The sequence below is a fragment of the Meriones unguiculatus genome, chromosome 1 (assembly GCF_030254825.1).
Source record: "Meriones unguiculatus strain TT.TT164.6M chromosome 1, Bangor_MerUng_6.1, whole genome shotgun sequence".
Taxonomy (NCBI): Eukaryota; Metazoa; Chordata; class Mammalia; order Rodentia; family Muridae; genus Meriones; species Meriones unguiculatus.
The window spans coordinates 115,628,283-115,643,685 of NC_083349.1; the positions used below are offsets into that span (position 1 = coordinate 115,628,283).

A 15,403-nucleotide genomic window follows, 5' to 3' on the forward strand; every position below is an offset into this window, starting at 1 on the left:
ATTAACAAAAATAATATAAGCACAAAACTGAAGTAATGACTGATACTGAGTAAAATCATGGCCATATCTATTTTAATTATTATCAACAAAGATTTTTCTGGGCACTTTTAAACAGGCCTGTTTATAAGAGTTATAAGTTCATATCAAAATTAGGAACATGATAGAGATTTTCCATCCATCCCTGCCTTTACATGTCCATATTATCAATCTCACCTACAGCATATGAAATATATTGAAGACATGAATAATGATGACCCTTAAGTTTCCGTTTAATAGTGTTTTGTGACATCAATCCCTCTGTCATTTTTGTATGTTTTTGTCAGGTTGTATGCTTATGTCTGAAGAAAAGAGAAATGGGGACTTGGGACCAGAGGGTAATATGAGCAGTGTTAGGCCGATTATGTAAAGAAGATATCTTTTTGCCTTAAATATTGAGCTTCAGTTTACCAAGGATGACAATTCATCCAGTGGGGGCCTTAAATGAGTAGTTTAATGTCCTTGAACAGATTAGGAACCATGACTAAGAATGAAATCAATGCTCCCAGTCTAGTCTAAGTACATGTGTAGGCACGAGCACATACTGGTCATTTGATGTGAACCACCATCCCCCAAAGTCTTTCCTAACATAATATTTCTTGAAGGGCAGCATTTAGACCAAAAGAACTTGATAGTAAGTGCCTGTCTTTCAAGGAATTATTTGTTTCTCTAAGTCTAATTTCAAATTATTTGCCTGTGTGGATAGTAAGGCAAATTGAGTGGGGCATTGCAACACCCAGGTTATCACACCATGGTAACTTGTATGGGAAAATGTCTCCTCTCCTCTGCACATATTACCTAGGAGCCAACCCTTTGGATTTATAGACATTGGGCTGAATCTGTGGTGTTTTCTTTGTGATGTTAAAGGGACAGAGACTGTGTCCCCCACCATGGTTGCTAACTAGAAACCATAAAAGAGGGTAAGTGATCACTACAACAAGATTTGAAGAAATGCAGGCTATTTTTTAACAAATATCACATAACCTGCAACTAGAGCAGTTCCACAAGTCTGACAATGTCTGAAAGCACCAATGTTTGCCTGCAATTCTCTGAATCACTGTTCTGAGCTAGCTGCAAGTATTCACAACTATTCTGAGATTACTGAAGATGATCACAAAAACAGGTGTCTCATCAGTCACTGAGGAAATGTGGACAGTAGGTTGAGGTGTAAAAAGGGAAGCCTGATCCAAGTCTGGTTCCATATAAAATATGCCCACAGCGGGGGCAGGGAGGGGGGATTTACTCTTAGTGATGTTGCTAACTTGTAGGTCTGGCTTGAATGAATGCAGGTCAATGTATTTGGGTTTGACAGCTTGGCAGAACCAAATCTTCAGAGCAAGAACATCTATCATCCTTACCCTTTTCAGAGGTGAAGTGCTACCAGGCACTGGTGGTTACAAAAAGATCTTATGGTTCAGAGTTTTGCTCCTGTTAGCTCTAGGAGGGCAGAGCTAACAGCAGGGTAGGTTTACATGAACAGGAGGTATGAAGGAGTAGTGAATTGTGATGTCACATAGACGCAAGAAGTTGTGACAAGTAGCAGGTCAAAGGGCATAGAAGAACTGAGTGATGTATATGTAAATATATGAAATAATATATGAAGTCAATCCACATTTGAATTGCTGGAATGAGATCGGTCTGATTATAAAGATTTAACTAGGCTTACATCTCAATAAACCTGAGATGCATTTGGAATTACGTTGGTAATGGTGTTTACAAAGTGCACTTAACTTGGTTTAAAAGGCTGGATCACTGCTTTAAGTGTTTTTTAAACATATGTTTAACATATTTCACTCTGGGTAATTTAGCAGTAACAATTACTTCTCATGTAGCTATTGAAGGATACGTTTAGGATTAAATTATGGATGAATTATCAGGAATTTGGAACAGAGGAAGCCGGATGAAATAATATGATGGAAGTAGGGTTAATTTGGATGCATACAAATAGATGCAGGGTTCCGGGATCAAGATAGGTGTATGAAATTAATTTACAAGTATTCAATGGTGTCTACTCTGTACAAAGAATAATGACAGGCTGTAAGGGATTCAGGTGTAATACAGAGACTGGAACATAAGCAACCACAGGATAATAAGACTGTGGCTAGTGTCTGTGTAGAGAATGGGGAGTAGAATGCTCAGGTTAGGCTTGAAGACTGAAGGTAATAAGGAGACATTCTTGAGTGGGTGAATGTCATGGCAGAAGTTGTGTTCTGAGTGCATCTATACATTTGGTCATTTGAACAGGTAATAGGGAAATGCCTTACAGATTGAATGAGAAATGAGCTCCAAGATTTAGAAGCCATGGTCATTAACTGTGCATAAAGATAGCACTCTGATAATTAACATTAAAAAAAAAGAAAAAGAAAGATTAAGACAAAGAAAAACAAAAAGATCTTTGAAATGGAGCACAAGAATGATTGAACATGGTGATAATGGTGCTAGTCAGATGATTAAGGAAGGGCCTGGAGATTGGAGTTTGCCAATGACTTCTGACATTTAGACACATCCTTAAGGATGCTGTGTCTAGAGACATGGAGCTGAGATACAGTCTTGATCCTGACAAATGTGATTGCAAATTTCAAATTTCAGAGCCCACTGTATACCACTTACACTGTGGTAAGACGTGAACTGGAAGAAAAGGGGAAATAAAGGTGTAGAACTGAGTTCTGGAAACTGAGTAATGAATCCCATGGTCAGAAAGTGGCACATGGGATTTGTTTATTCTAGCACCAGGGAAAGGAGCCCATGCTGAAGTCACTGAGGATAAAGACTGGATAGCTGAGATTCCCTGTAAAGAATTATATCATTACCCCATGAAACCAATGATTTGAGTTCCTCAAGTTGCCTCTGTGCTGACAGATTATCTTTAAATCACAATAAAAATGACCCTATTGGCTATTTCCAGGCTTTGCTTTCCTTTTTCTTTGGCTCTGTCCTACATTCACTTCGATTTTGATTTACTGTAGAAATTTCCTGTGTAGTTTGGGGCTGAGAGGTAGAGGGTCAGGTTTTGGGATTTGAAATCCAAACAAATCTTTCATTATTTCGCACAATACTTTCAACTTAATTTAGGGGTCAGAGGATAGTCTGTGAAAATATCAAAAGCAACCCAGACATTTATTTCTGAATAGATCCAAAGAAAATCACATCTGGATAGCTGCACAAGTTTATGCTGGAGTTGTCAAATTATTCTGTTGATTGTTAACAAGTCTTTTGAACCAATTTTTAAAATCATTTCTTGAAAAGCAAGCATAATTAACTATGCAGAGTAAGTTATAGAATATGAGTACAGAGCACAAAAATTAAAAGCCCAGATCAAACAGTAAACTCTTATTAACAAAATAAGAGTCTGTTCACTGACAAATCCAATTGAACTGATAAACCAACTAGAATTGGATATCCAATTGTCTGAAGTCTCCTATGGAATATTTTTCCTTCTCACTTCTATTTCTTTCCACCTCTGTCCCTCTCCTTTGCCATCATCCACTCCTTCTTGTGTATACTGTGTTCCCCAAGTTAACCCCCTCACATGGAAGAAGAAATAATATAAAAAAAAATGCAAGGTTAATACATTGTGAGTGGAGACTGGTTCCTCATGTAAATAGTAGCCAGAAAATAGTAAATAACCAAACAAATTATTTGATTTGCCTGCCTTGAAGAACATATTCATTTTCTATGATAGTCTTGTATTTTGTATGTAAAACAGAATTCCCACAAAGAAGAGAAGGCTAACAAAAGAAACAGCGCTAACCAGTCATAAAGCATTGCCAGGGTATAGACAGGCATTTTTCCAAAATAGACTCAATTCCTGCTTTCAGGGAGCTCAAACACCAATGGGTAAGCCTACCTATGAAAACAACAACCAATAATAACAAACTGCCTTTAACGCAAGGTAAAATGAAATAAATGACACGCTTCAAAAAGATGTACAGAATATGGGGGTGTCATAACTAATTCTCGCCAGAGAATCGGGAATCTTGAATAAGAAGGGACATTTGAACTTAAGAGGTTCACTTGTAACTTCAGTTACAAGTAGAAGTGGTAGTGATTGAGGTAATGTCGATGAAGAAAGCGGGTGAAAAGCAGTGGAAGCTTTACCCAACTCTCTAAATACTTAACATGATCTATATTGTTGATATTCCCAAAGATAAAGCAAATGAAGGATATTTCAAGTAGTAATAGAATGTAGAAATGGGGCTTCAGAGATGGCTCAGTTGTCAAGAGCTCTTGCTGCTCTTGTAAAGAATCCAGGCTCTGCTCCCAAAACTACATGACAGCCAATAACTCCAGTTCTAGGGGAGCTGATACCCATTTCTGACCTTCATTGGCCCCATCACGCATGTAATGGACATGAACTCATGTAACTGCATGCTCACACACAATAATAGATACATCATAAAAAGAGAATATAAGAAGCATTCTGTGTGTCAATAAGTTCATAAATTATCTGATATATTCAAAGTCAACAGTGCATGGAAGATTTCATATATATTGATTTCAATAATACTGGAAGAGGAATAGAGTCCACATTCACAAAAAAACATCACACACATGTGTTCACAGAACTCTATGTATGACTTTCATAATTCATGAGGTTATTTGAGGCTTTTAGTGAATGTGGTCTTTCTGATATTGTGTGATCTACAAAGAATATTCCATCTGCAGTTTAAAAAGGCTAAGGCCGAGGATCTGGCTTGCTTCCTTGTATGTGGACCTATCTGCATTGCCCACGTGGCACGCCTGGGTTGGCTACCCAGAGGCTATTTAAGCTGTGGGCTGGCTTTCCCCAGGGTCCGAGGATTGTTCAAGGTTCCTGAATAAACTGCATTGAAAAAAAAAAAAAAGAAATAAAACTGTTTTCCAAAATAAAAAAAAAAAAAAAAGGAAATACCTTGTCCTTATTCTATGGATAGATACAGGAAAGGTGGCAGCCATTTTCAAGTGACGGCCAGGTGCTGGGCATGATGGCACACGTTTTTAATCCCAGCAATTAGGAGGCAGTCTGATCCTTATGAGTTCAAATCTAGCCTGGCCTACATAGTTAGTTCCAGGAAAGCCATTGATACATAGTGAGACACACACACACACACACACACACACAGAGAGAGAGAGATATGGCCAAAAAGTGTCATAGACAAAGGATGAGTTGGATCATAATTTCCCAGAATATTTACCTTTCTTTTCCATCTTAATTCTTATGGTTCCAAAAACTTCTGTGATTCTTATTGTTCTAAATATGAATTCTACTTGTCTCACTTTTTAAATTTTTTTTTTTTTCAGAGATGAGGACCGAACCCAGGGCCTTGCACTTACTAGGCAAGTACTCTACCACTGAGTTAAATCTGTAGCCTATAAGTAAATCATTTTGTTGGGAATATGTCTTAAAAGTATTTTAAAGTCTTCCACACAGTGAGAAAATAAAGGTTAGTCACAAGAAAACAATTCAGGGAATTCTGATAGCTATATAAAAAAAAAGGAAAACAGAAATAATGAAAAGGATATTATATTTTAAGAGTGAGTTGAAATGTCTTTGAGATACTAGTTGTGGTCTTTTTCACTAAAGTATGTGATCATTTGGGGAATAGGGAGGGGATGCATGTGTGTGGTGAGAGAGTTTAATCAGCGTGATAAGGTTGGAGCTTTATTTCAGTTGGGCTGACTCCAATGGAGATTAAGAAGGAACATCAAGGTTTGTTGTAAAACAATTAGTGGTTTAGGAGGAATATTTAGTTCTGTTTTTAGTTTTACTAAACATCAAGCAAAATTCCAAAAAGTAGCAATAAAGCAAAGGAACATAGTCAAACCTTAAGACACTCATATTTGTATTTGCACTCAAGTTCAGACACAGCAAAATCAGATATCTGATGCTTGCTTTTCTGGGCCACAATACAGAGAATACTTGCTTACAAATGTTTAATTCTTGCTGGTGCTCTTGAACATTCTGCAAGCAGAGGAACCATCAGATGTGGGCAATGGTCCTGTTTCTGTGTTTCCAGATAACTAAAGGGTTTAATTTATGATGAGATAAATTATCTTAAAAATTCCAGAGACTTTTAACCAAGCAATTAGTATGACAACCATTTTTTTTCTATTCCCTTCCAAATTCACTTCAAAAACTTAAAAATAAAAAGAGAACAGGCTATGTGAAAACATGCAAAACAAAATCTTTACTAATACAAGTGAACACCTAAAGGTGTGGTCTACATATCACAGAGATATAACAGAAGGATCAAACTTAGAGTAAGAACACAGAGCTATTTCCGTAATGATTAGTGGAGACCTGCTTTGGGGCAACATGAAAGCTAGCATGCTATCCTTGCAACATAGGTATTTTCTACCTCAGTTTCCTCCAAAGCCAGCATATAAAAAGTTTAAATTTTACATGATAGGAATGTTCCCCAGACCTGGCTTTATTGCTCTAGCTAGTGTCTGTTCTGGTGGCTCACAGAGTATTATTTGTTAAAAAGTTTAAATGACAGTGTTGTTGATTTGCCACATAAGATTGTGTGAATGGACATTTATTATTGTTATCTAATTTTTATTATCTCAAATTAGCATCTCCTCCCTTTTTATATGAACTGATCTTATACCAAATGCATGATTTTCTTAGAAGATGGAAAGAACCAAATGAATATAAAATTCAAATCAGGCCAACCAAATAATTTGTTTGCTTATTTACTCTTTAAAACAAGAACAAACGGTATCAGTTCATAAAGTGTGGATTTTGCATAATTTCATATTAATCCCCCTTTATCTGAGGGTTTGATTTGGGGAAAAACCATATACACAAGAAGGGGTGGGTGAGGGCAAAGGAAAGGGAGAAGTGGAGAGAGGGGAAGGGAGGGAAATATCCCGTAGCAGTGTTCAGACGCCTGTGTACCCAACTATAGCTGATTATAAAGGTTTTCATTGTGTTACCATCTTTCAGGATGCTTACAATGCCCTTGATGTCATTCAATTCAGATTATTGATATTTTCAGTAATATTCTTGATGCGGCAGTCTAGGTGCCCTAATCCCAATATAGCCTTGGAAGTGGTCCAGGTGGAGACTAGTTATCTTCCAAATGCAGTTTGCAGAACAGAGTAGTTTTTGGTGGAGGGGATCTCATTTCTGTGAGACTGTGATGAGGGATTTGGTTTCCATCCTCTGATCTAGGATGAAGCTTCAGCTATAACTAAGCTTTGAGTCTTCATCTCTATACCCAGGATTCTCATTGTCTGAATTGGTAAATATTGGTATCTTACTATTGGCCTCTACTTCTCATGCCCTGTTTTGTTTTGGTTTGGTTTTTTTGTTCTTGTTGTTTTGTTTTTTGTTTTTGTGTGTGTGTGAGAGAGAGAAAGAGAGAAAGAAATAGAGAGAGAGAGAGAAAGAGAGGCAGAGTGAAAGTGAGTGAGAGTGAGAGAGAGAGAATAGCCTTGGCTGTGCTGGACTCACTTTGTAGACCAGGTTGTCCTCGAACTCTCAGTGACCCACCTGCCTCTGCCTCTGCCTCCCAGATGCTAGCGTTACAAGCATGTGTCACCACACCCAGCTCTGTTTTGTTTCCTTTAATCTGTAGTGTCTTCTATTAGTTTCCATCAGTTTCTCATAAATCTAACTTAAATCCCACCTGAATGTGAGCCAGCGTCAGGTAACATTATCTCTGTTATTATGTGTTAGACACTATAATATGTATAGGATGCTTTGTTTATTACCTGCAACAATTTTATGAGGTGGATGCTGGTATTTTAACTATTTTTCTTAATAGAGAAATGAAGATGAAAGTAGGTCACCGAGGAAACAGTCGTGGATGCATAATTTGATTCTGAATAATTAGAGTCTTAAGTCCACTATTACAAAGAATCAAGAATTAAGGAGGAGTTCTCACATACCTTGAAATTCTGTAGCCTAGTTTTCACAAAACATCATTTAAACCTCATCTGTTTGACTATGTCCCTCATAAACCCCCTCTAACTAAGCCTGGACTGGACTTTTTCCATTTTCAACTTCTGACCAAAGGGTAAATGAAAAAGACTGAGAGGCATCCATAAACACTGAAGTCACTGAGGTGATTATTGGCACAAGGGAAAGAAAGGGCAGACTTCCTTCTTTGAATGACTGGATGGAGACAAAAAGGCTGGCATTTGAAAACCTTCTGCATGTCATGAAGAGGCTGCCGAAGACCTGAGAATTCAGAATTCTGCACATTGAAATAAATTCAATGCAAGAGGAAGGATGCAGGAAAAAGTATTTGATGATTATTTTTAATCTTAGTCTGAAAAATTACCATCTTAGAGGAGAAAACCTGGATGGAAATTTAACCTTAAGTCCTTTGTGGCAAAACTTAATGTCATTTTTAAAAGTAAATGGCCAATGACCTGGAAAGACAATGGAAGATGAAACAAACAGACAAACAAACAAACAAACAGGAAAAAAATCTTCTCCGAGGATTGTATGTAGTACAAGTAGAAAGAGAAACAAGAGAATGAATCACTCTGGCATTAAACCTTACAGAAAAAAAATCATATGTTAGAAAAACCCATAAAAGAGAATTGTGTTCATGGGCAAAACAGATGTCATACAAGTATGAGGATCAGAGTTTGGACTTCAGAACCTACATAAATATCAGGAGAATGCAGAGGCCGACCTGTGGAAGGGAAGGACAAGAGAACTGTGTAGGTAGACTAGCAGAACTAACATCCTCGAGCTCTGGGTTCATTAGAGAGAACTTGCTTTATTATATAAGGTGAAGAATGATCAAGGAAGACACATTGCCTCCGTGCAGACACATGTTCATGGACACACATGTAAGCATGAATGTCACATCAGATACACATGCACATGCAAGAAGGAAGAGAAGTCAGAAAAGATGTTACAAGTATAAATTAAATAATACAGGAAAACTGCACTGTAATGGGATGGCAGGAAAAGGGAAAAATTATTAAAATGACATGTAAGATCTCATAAACAAAAATAGATACAACACAAATTTTATCTCACAAGAAAAACATTAATCACATTGGTTTAAATTAAACAGACTGTTATAAATTAAATAGAATGTTAATATGTGTGGTAAAAGATGCAGTGAGGAAAAGTGATACAAGAGAGTTGTAAAATCAAACTGTGGGCATTAATGTGTAGGGAAATGTAAACCAAATAAGGCAGGCAACAGACATTGGCATCAAATAAAGTAGAGACTAGGATTTAAGCCATGTAAAGAGACTGACCAACACTTCTAGAGACCCATAAGATTATTTTATATTAATGAATATTGATACACAATGAAAACACGGGCTCATGGGTCCACATGCTGCAAACAATATCCATGACTGTTCACACAAGAGCCACTTAAACTTAGGATGATAGAAGAAAAATCAACAGCACAATCATGCTAGATTTGACTGAAGCACTATCAATTTCTGAAAGTAGAAGTAGAGAGTAACAAAAGTTGAGACAGGAAAAAAAAAAGCAAGACCAACTGGAATAGGGTATAAAACAAACTGAATTTTCACATGAGGGATCCATTTTATGTGCTTGGAGATGAGGCACTTTCTTTTCAAGTGTCCTTGGAACACTCATAAACATCGAATTATTCTCCCTCTATGCCACAAAGAACATCTCAATAAGAAATGTCCCCCAGGACCAAACAGAGAGTGTCCTGACCACAGCACAGCATCTGACCGAAACCTCTAATAAAAACTAACCAATAAAGCACTGAGTCGTTAGCTGAGGCCCTGGGTGAACTCTTAGCCTCTCTCGCAGACTATTACAGCCTTGCCTTTGAGGACAGGCATTTTGTGCTCTGTGCTGTTGTAATTTTTCACAACAAGAAGAACAATCTGAAATAATATATCCCAGCAGGGGAATGTAGAAATTTACTGCAGGCAACTTCATGTTAGTTTTCGGAAAGAAGAAAATATACGAATGTTTTTTAATAACACAGAAGTATGGATTTATAAAGTCTCTCTAAGAATCATTCTGCCCAACTCTTATTTTTCTGAGGGAGGAATGGAGACCCAGGCAGGGGAAGAATTTGTACCTCAAAGTACAGTGAAAGAAACTTGTCTGAGGCTAGACACCCCTGACTGTTTGCTCAGTCTCTCGCCTGCTTGAGAGACACAGGTTGGGCACAGGTTGCATTTGTGCATGTCCCAGATCTGACCAACTGCAGCATGCTCATTTGCCTCCAAAGGTGAGACTGGCTGCTTTGAGTGGACTCCCTGGAGCCAGAGTTTCTGTTCATCTTGCAAAGACAGCTGAAGCAATGTGGTTGCCATTATTAGAATCGCAGGCTGCCTACCTCTGCCAGATAACCTGCCTAAGAGCCTCTGTCATCATTAAATGCTGGAATCTCTAAACTGTAAACGTGTGTTGGGAGCTGTTTTCTGGAATGCTCTTATGAACTCTTTTTGTCGAGAGTCATTTTTGTTCTCTTTTCCTGCAGGATCGGACCTGTTTCCTCTTTCTACTTGTTCCATTCTAGATGCCCAGATATATTGCAGCCTCCTACCTCTGCTGTTCAGCTGGCTTTGCTGCGAGCTCCATGTGTTTCTAAGTCACACCAGGTGGGCGGCTGCTTTCCTACATCATTGGGCCAAGTTTTGTTTCTCTGTCGTTTGGGTGGACTGCACTTGCATACCAGACCTTATTACCAGAGCCTAGACCAGAGATGTAAAAGTCATGCCTGATTCTCAGAGCCCTGCTGAACTAACTGTTTCAAGGGGGACCTTGTTTCTCGCCATGAACTTATGAACTGAAGACTTTATGAAATACAATCCTCATTGTTATTATAACATAATCCTCTTCTGGTTACCCACCCAATATTTCTGTAACAGCCATTTCTTCCTTTCTTTCTCTGATAAAAAGCTCTAGATATGGAGCCTAGTAGTAGCCATCCACTGTTCTCATTTTTCTGGTAAGATGCCAGGATCTGACGCTCACGGAATCATATTCTGCCTTTAAATTCTCAGTGGTGAGCATGGCATAATATATGCAGAGGCCTTCTGAGTATAAGCATATCTCCTGAAACACAGACATCTTAGCTTTATTCTTTTGGATGAGCTCTATGCAAGGAGAACAATGACTTGCAATGACATTAGGAAAAGAGGGCATTTCAGAGAACTTGCCCTCTACCGTCTGAATTCAAATTGCTGCATCAAAAATCACCCCCCAAACTTAGCTTAGCTACAACTTACTGTCTCCTGCTTCTGTGGTTTGGTTGAAGCTCTGTGAATCTATTTCTGTTTGCCCCAGGTCTGGCTAGAAACCCTGGCTCTATTCCATCTGGCCCCTCTCCATGTGGTCACTCACCATTCAATTATCTGACTTGAATGCCTTCAGTTAGAGGGTAGATTCCAAGGGACAAACAGAAGAAGTTAGCCAGCTGCTACACTTGGATGGTTGAAGGCAGCCAGCTTTTCGGGGAGGAGAGGTGGATGAGACAGTGCCATGAACTTGTGAGAACAGAAGGGATGTTGACGTTACAGACAGTCCACCACATTCCCTGTTTTGCAGACAGATGTAACATGAACCTTCAACACTGAGTAATGCATAGTTGGACATTCTCCTGTGTACTATGAGAGAAGAGCTTATGTGTCCAACTTTTGATGAGAGTATTGGAGTTTCTGCTAAGACTGATCCAAAATCACTGGGGAGACAGAGCCACAATGACGGGAGATTAGAGCACATGGGAGGATGAGATGTAGTTAAATCAGCTCTGTCAGTCTCACAGCTGAGATTCATCCCTTGAGCTCATGTTTTCATTTGGATCTCTAATAATCCCCTCCCCTGTCCACCAAGATGGTCCTCGTATCTGTTGGGTGACTCAATTAAGCTTCTTTATGGATGCCAGTTTCAATCTTTGAGTGTGCTAAGAAAGGCTGCACTATACAGAGTGAGAATGGTAGCAATGTTTTGAAGCACTGTTCAAGATCTAGGTGACATTTTCATAGGCAGGAAAAGTTCTGGTTTTTGAGATTCTGCAGAGGACTTTTGGATGCTTCCTCCATGAGGAGTTACATTTTTTTGGCCATTTTTATTTGTTCCCTTTGCTCGTTCAGGACAGGTTCAATAGAAAATTAAAAGAATTCTTTGGAGAATGTTGTATTGTATTGTACATCATGTTTCATATACTCTTGCAGTCTGTGTTCTTCTGGCTCAAAGCATAAAGTCATATGAATGTTGGGTTTAATCTGAGAAAGGAGATGAAACTGGGACGTTACACTGGTAGGTGTTCAAAGGTTAGAATCCTACTGATTACCTAGTCTGAGGGTGAGTCTCTATCTTATGCATTTCCAAGACTGAATAAAACTCAGTTCAGACCTTGTCAGATCAACCTTATACATAATTGATCCTAAGACCTAAGAGGTCAATAGCTACGTGGTTTCTTTTGCTACAAATGTTACTTAATGTAGCACTTAGAAGAATTACTTGGCGCCTAATAGAGAAATTGTAAGGATGAATTCAGTTTATGCTAAATATTTAAGAAAACCACATGTGCTCTTGTTAATTATTTTTTCTTCCATATCTGAGTATGTGACATCTGCCAACATCTTCTAAGGTGAGATGTTCATAGCAGATTCTTAAAATGCTTGCTTTAGCTGAAGAATTGGAGAGGCTGTAATGGTAAATAAGATAGATGGAGTAGAAATGACTGATATGACTTTACTGTGGGGCTCTCCTCTTTGCAAAATTTTTCTAATAATGCAGAAATAAACCACCACTAACATACTGGCTTACAACAATCCAGACTTATTCTATTAGATTTCTGGAGGTTAGAAGTCTCAAGCTGGTCTTCAGGGCTGTATTTGTTTGGAGACTCTACAGAAAACTTCCATTTCTTTGTCTTTTCCTACTTGTAGAGGCTGTCTCTAATCTTCACCTATTGTCCCTAATCACTGTAACATCTGTGGTGTGTCACTGTATGCCCTCTGTGATTCTGACATCCCTGTTTCTTCTTGTAAAAATTATAATGATTACATTGGGGATAGAGGAAAACCTCAGATGTTCACCTCAGGTGCTATTTACCTTGTTTTGGGACAGGGTCTCTCCCTGGCCTGTAAACCAAGTAGGTTAGGCTAGCTGGCCTCAGGATCACCTGTCTCCACCTCCCTAGTGCTGGTATGATAAGCATACTATTATGTGCTACATAAAAAACAAAAGAGGGTTCTGGGGCAAACATGGGCCCTTGGTGCTTGCAAAGCATTCACTTTATTAGCTGTGCTATCTTTTCAGTCCTAGTTCTTTCTTTCCCTGCCTTCCTTCCATCTTTCCTCCTTAAGTTTAAAATACATCTATTCCAAGCAGTTCTACTTAATAATAAAGTACAGCTATTGATTAAAGACAATAGTTACAGTTTTATTTATTTATTTATTTAGCTCTAAGGTTTATTGGGGCATCCAAGTACAGGTGCTGGGGCTTGCCCATGGTGCTCTTGATGTATAGAGCATGAATGTTTTGCCAGTACTTCTTGAGCAAGGACACCAAGAAATTGGTGACAGCCAGGTGGATTTTGTAGACCAGCTCATCATCCATCATCTTCATGTGGCCGATAGCAACAGCCAGACACAGCACCTTTTCCATCTGGAACTTGATTATGAATTTCACCTCATCAACTTTGGCCACCATGTTTTCATTGTATGTCAGCAGGGAAGGGAACTTGCCAGCCTTGTTTAGGCGTGGGCCCAGGATACGTGGGATCTGCTTGATCAGAGACTCTGAGGCCAAAAGGCATCGTACTTCTTGGCCAGCTTTTTGACCAACTTCTTGTTATTATTAAGTTTCTTCAGTGCCTTGATGTCCATGTGAGGGATATGCATGGCCTTGTCCTTGATACAGTGCTGCTGGTCCCCCAGGATGCACACTGAGAACGTGGGGTTAGGAGTGGACTTGAGCCTGACTGTGCCTGAGAAGCGTTTGTCCTTCTGAGGATCATAGTTCTTCAGGCTGATCTGCAACTTCTTGGTCTCCAGAAACTCCTGTGCAGGACTTCCCGCATCACCTCATACAGGGTGTCTTGAGAGACTTTGCTACTCATGGCTGTTTCAGGCGTGAAAAACAGGAAAGAGTGACAATAGCTACTTTATTTACAGTTTCACCTCCCAAGTGTTTTATTAATCTATTTATTTATTTATTTATTTATTTATTTATTTATTTATTATTTTTGAAGGACTTTTACAGTGCTTTTTGATCATAGCCAACTCTTTCCCTAAACTCTCCAAGACACTCCGTTTTATACCCACCCAACTTTGTGTACTCCTTTAAAACTTATTTTTGAAAATTTATCAAGTCTAGTTTTGCTGTCTATATACTCTCAGATGTGTGGGTTTTCACTGGAACATGATCAATCTACCCATTTACAGAAACTACTTTGCATTTCCCAGATGCTACCAATTACCAATAGTTCCTCAGATACAGGAGGAAGTATTTTTGCTCACCCAGCTCTCAGGGCTTTGGTCTGGCTTGAGCTTGCAAGGGCTTGTGAAAGTTGTTACAGTCACCATGAGGTCTTATGTGCAACTGCCCTGCTATGTCCAGAACACTGTTTCATTGTAGTTGTCCACTGTTGCTGGCTCTTAAAGTCTTTCCACCCCCTCTTCCAACCAATGATTCCTGAGTCAAGGGAAAAGCAGATATTATATAGATGTCCTAGGCTAAACTTTCTGCAACCTCTTATTCTCTGTAGTTTGGCCAGTTGTATGTCTCTGTGCTAGCTTCCATCTATTGCAAAACGAAGCTTCCAATTTGGGAGAGCTGAAAGTGAAAATGAAGACAGATGTGGCTACATCTGTGTGATGTTAAAGAAAACACTAATGATATCTTTATCATTACCACTTTTGGTCATAAAATTGATTTTGATGAAACTGATCTACAGCACTGCAGATGCCTTCCAGGAGTGATGTTAAGGAAGGTGTTAAGTAAAGTCAAGTGAGAGAGATTAAAGACACAACTGATGAGTAAATGTGATGCTGGGAGCAAAGTCCATGGGGATTTTGCTGCCGTGTTACTTAATATTTGTTGCCAGTTTTGGTACTGCTCTGAGTAGTATTCTGTTACATATTTTCCTCCCATTTCCTGCTACTACTTAATACATAGGTTTCTGAAATGTGAGGTTTATTGGGAGCAGATATATGCCATTATAAGAATAATACTTCCTTGGACTTTCGAAGTTCCAGTTAACTCCTCCTCCCACATTAATGACAGATACCATCTGAAAAAACAGTTACCAAGTTTGTTTTTTCACAATCAAAATTCCATCAAGGAGTACGTACTCTAAAAAGAAGAACATTTTGTAGATCCTTTGAAAATTTATCAAAGCTTTTGTACAGGTAAATTTTGAGGTATTTAGTAAAAAAATACATAAACATTATCCGAGTAAGAAGATGG

At 38.7% G+C, this 15,403-nt stretch overlaps 1 pseudogene; it reads right to left on the minus strand.

The window, feature by feature from the left end:
* Positions 1 to 13,387: 13,387 nt before the first annotated feature.
* LOC110563485 (large ribosomal subunit protein uL1-like) lies at positions 13,388 to 14,054 on the minus strand (annotated as a pseudogene).
* Between the last annotated feature and the right edge of the window lie 1,349 nt (positions 14,055 to 15,403).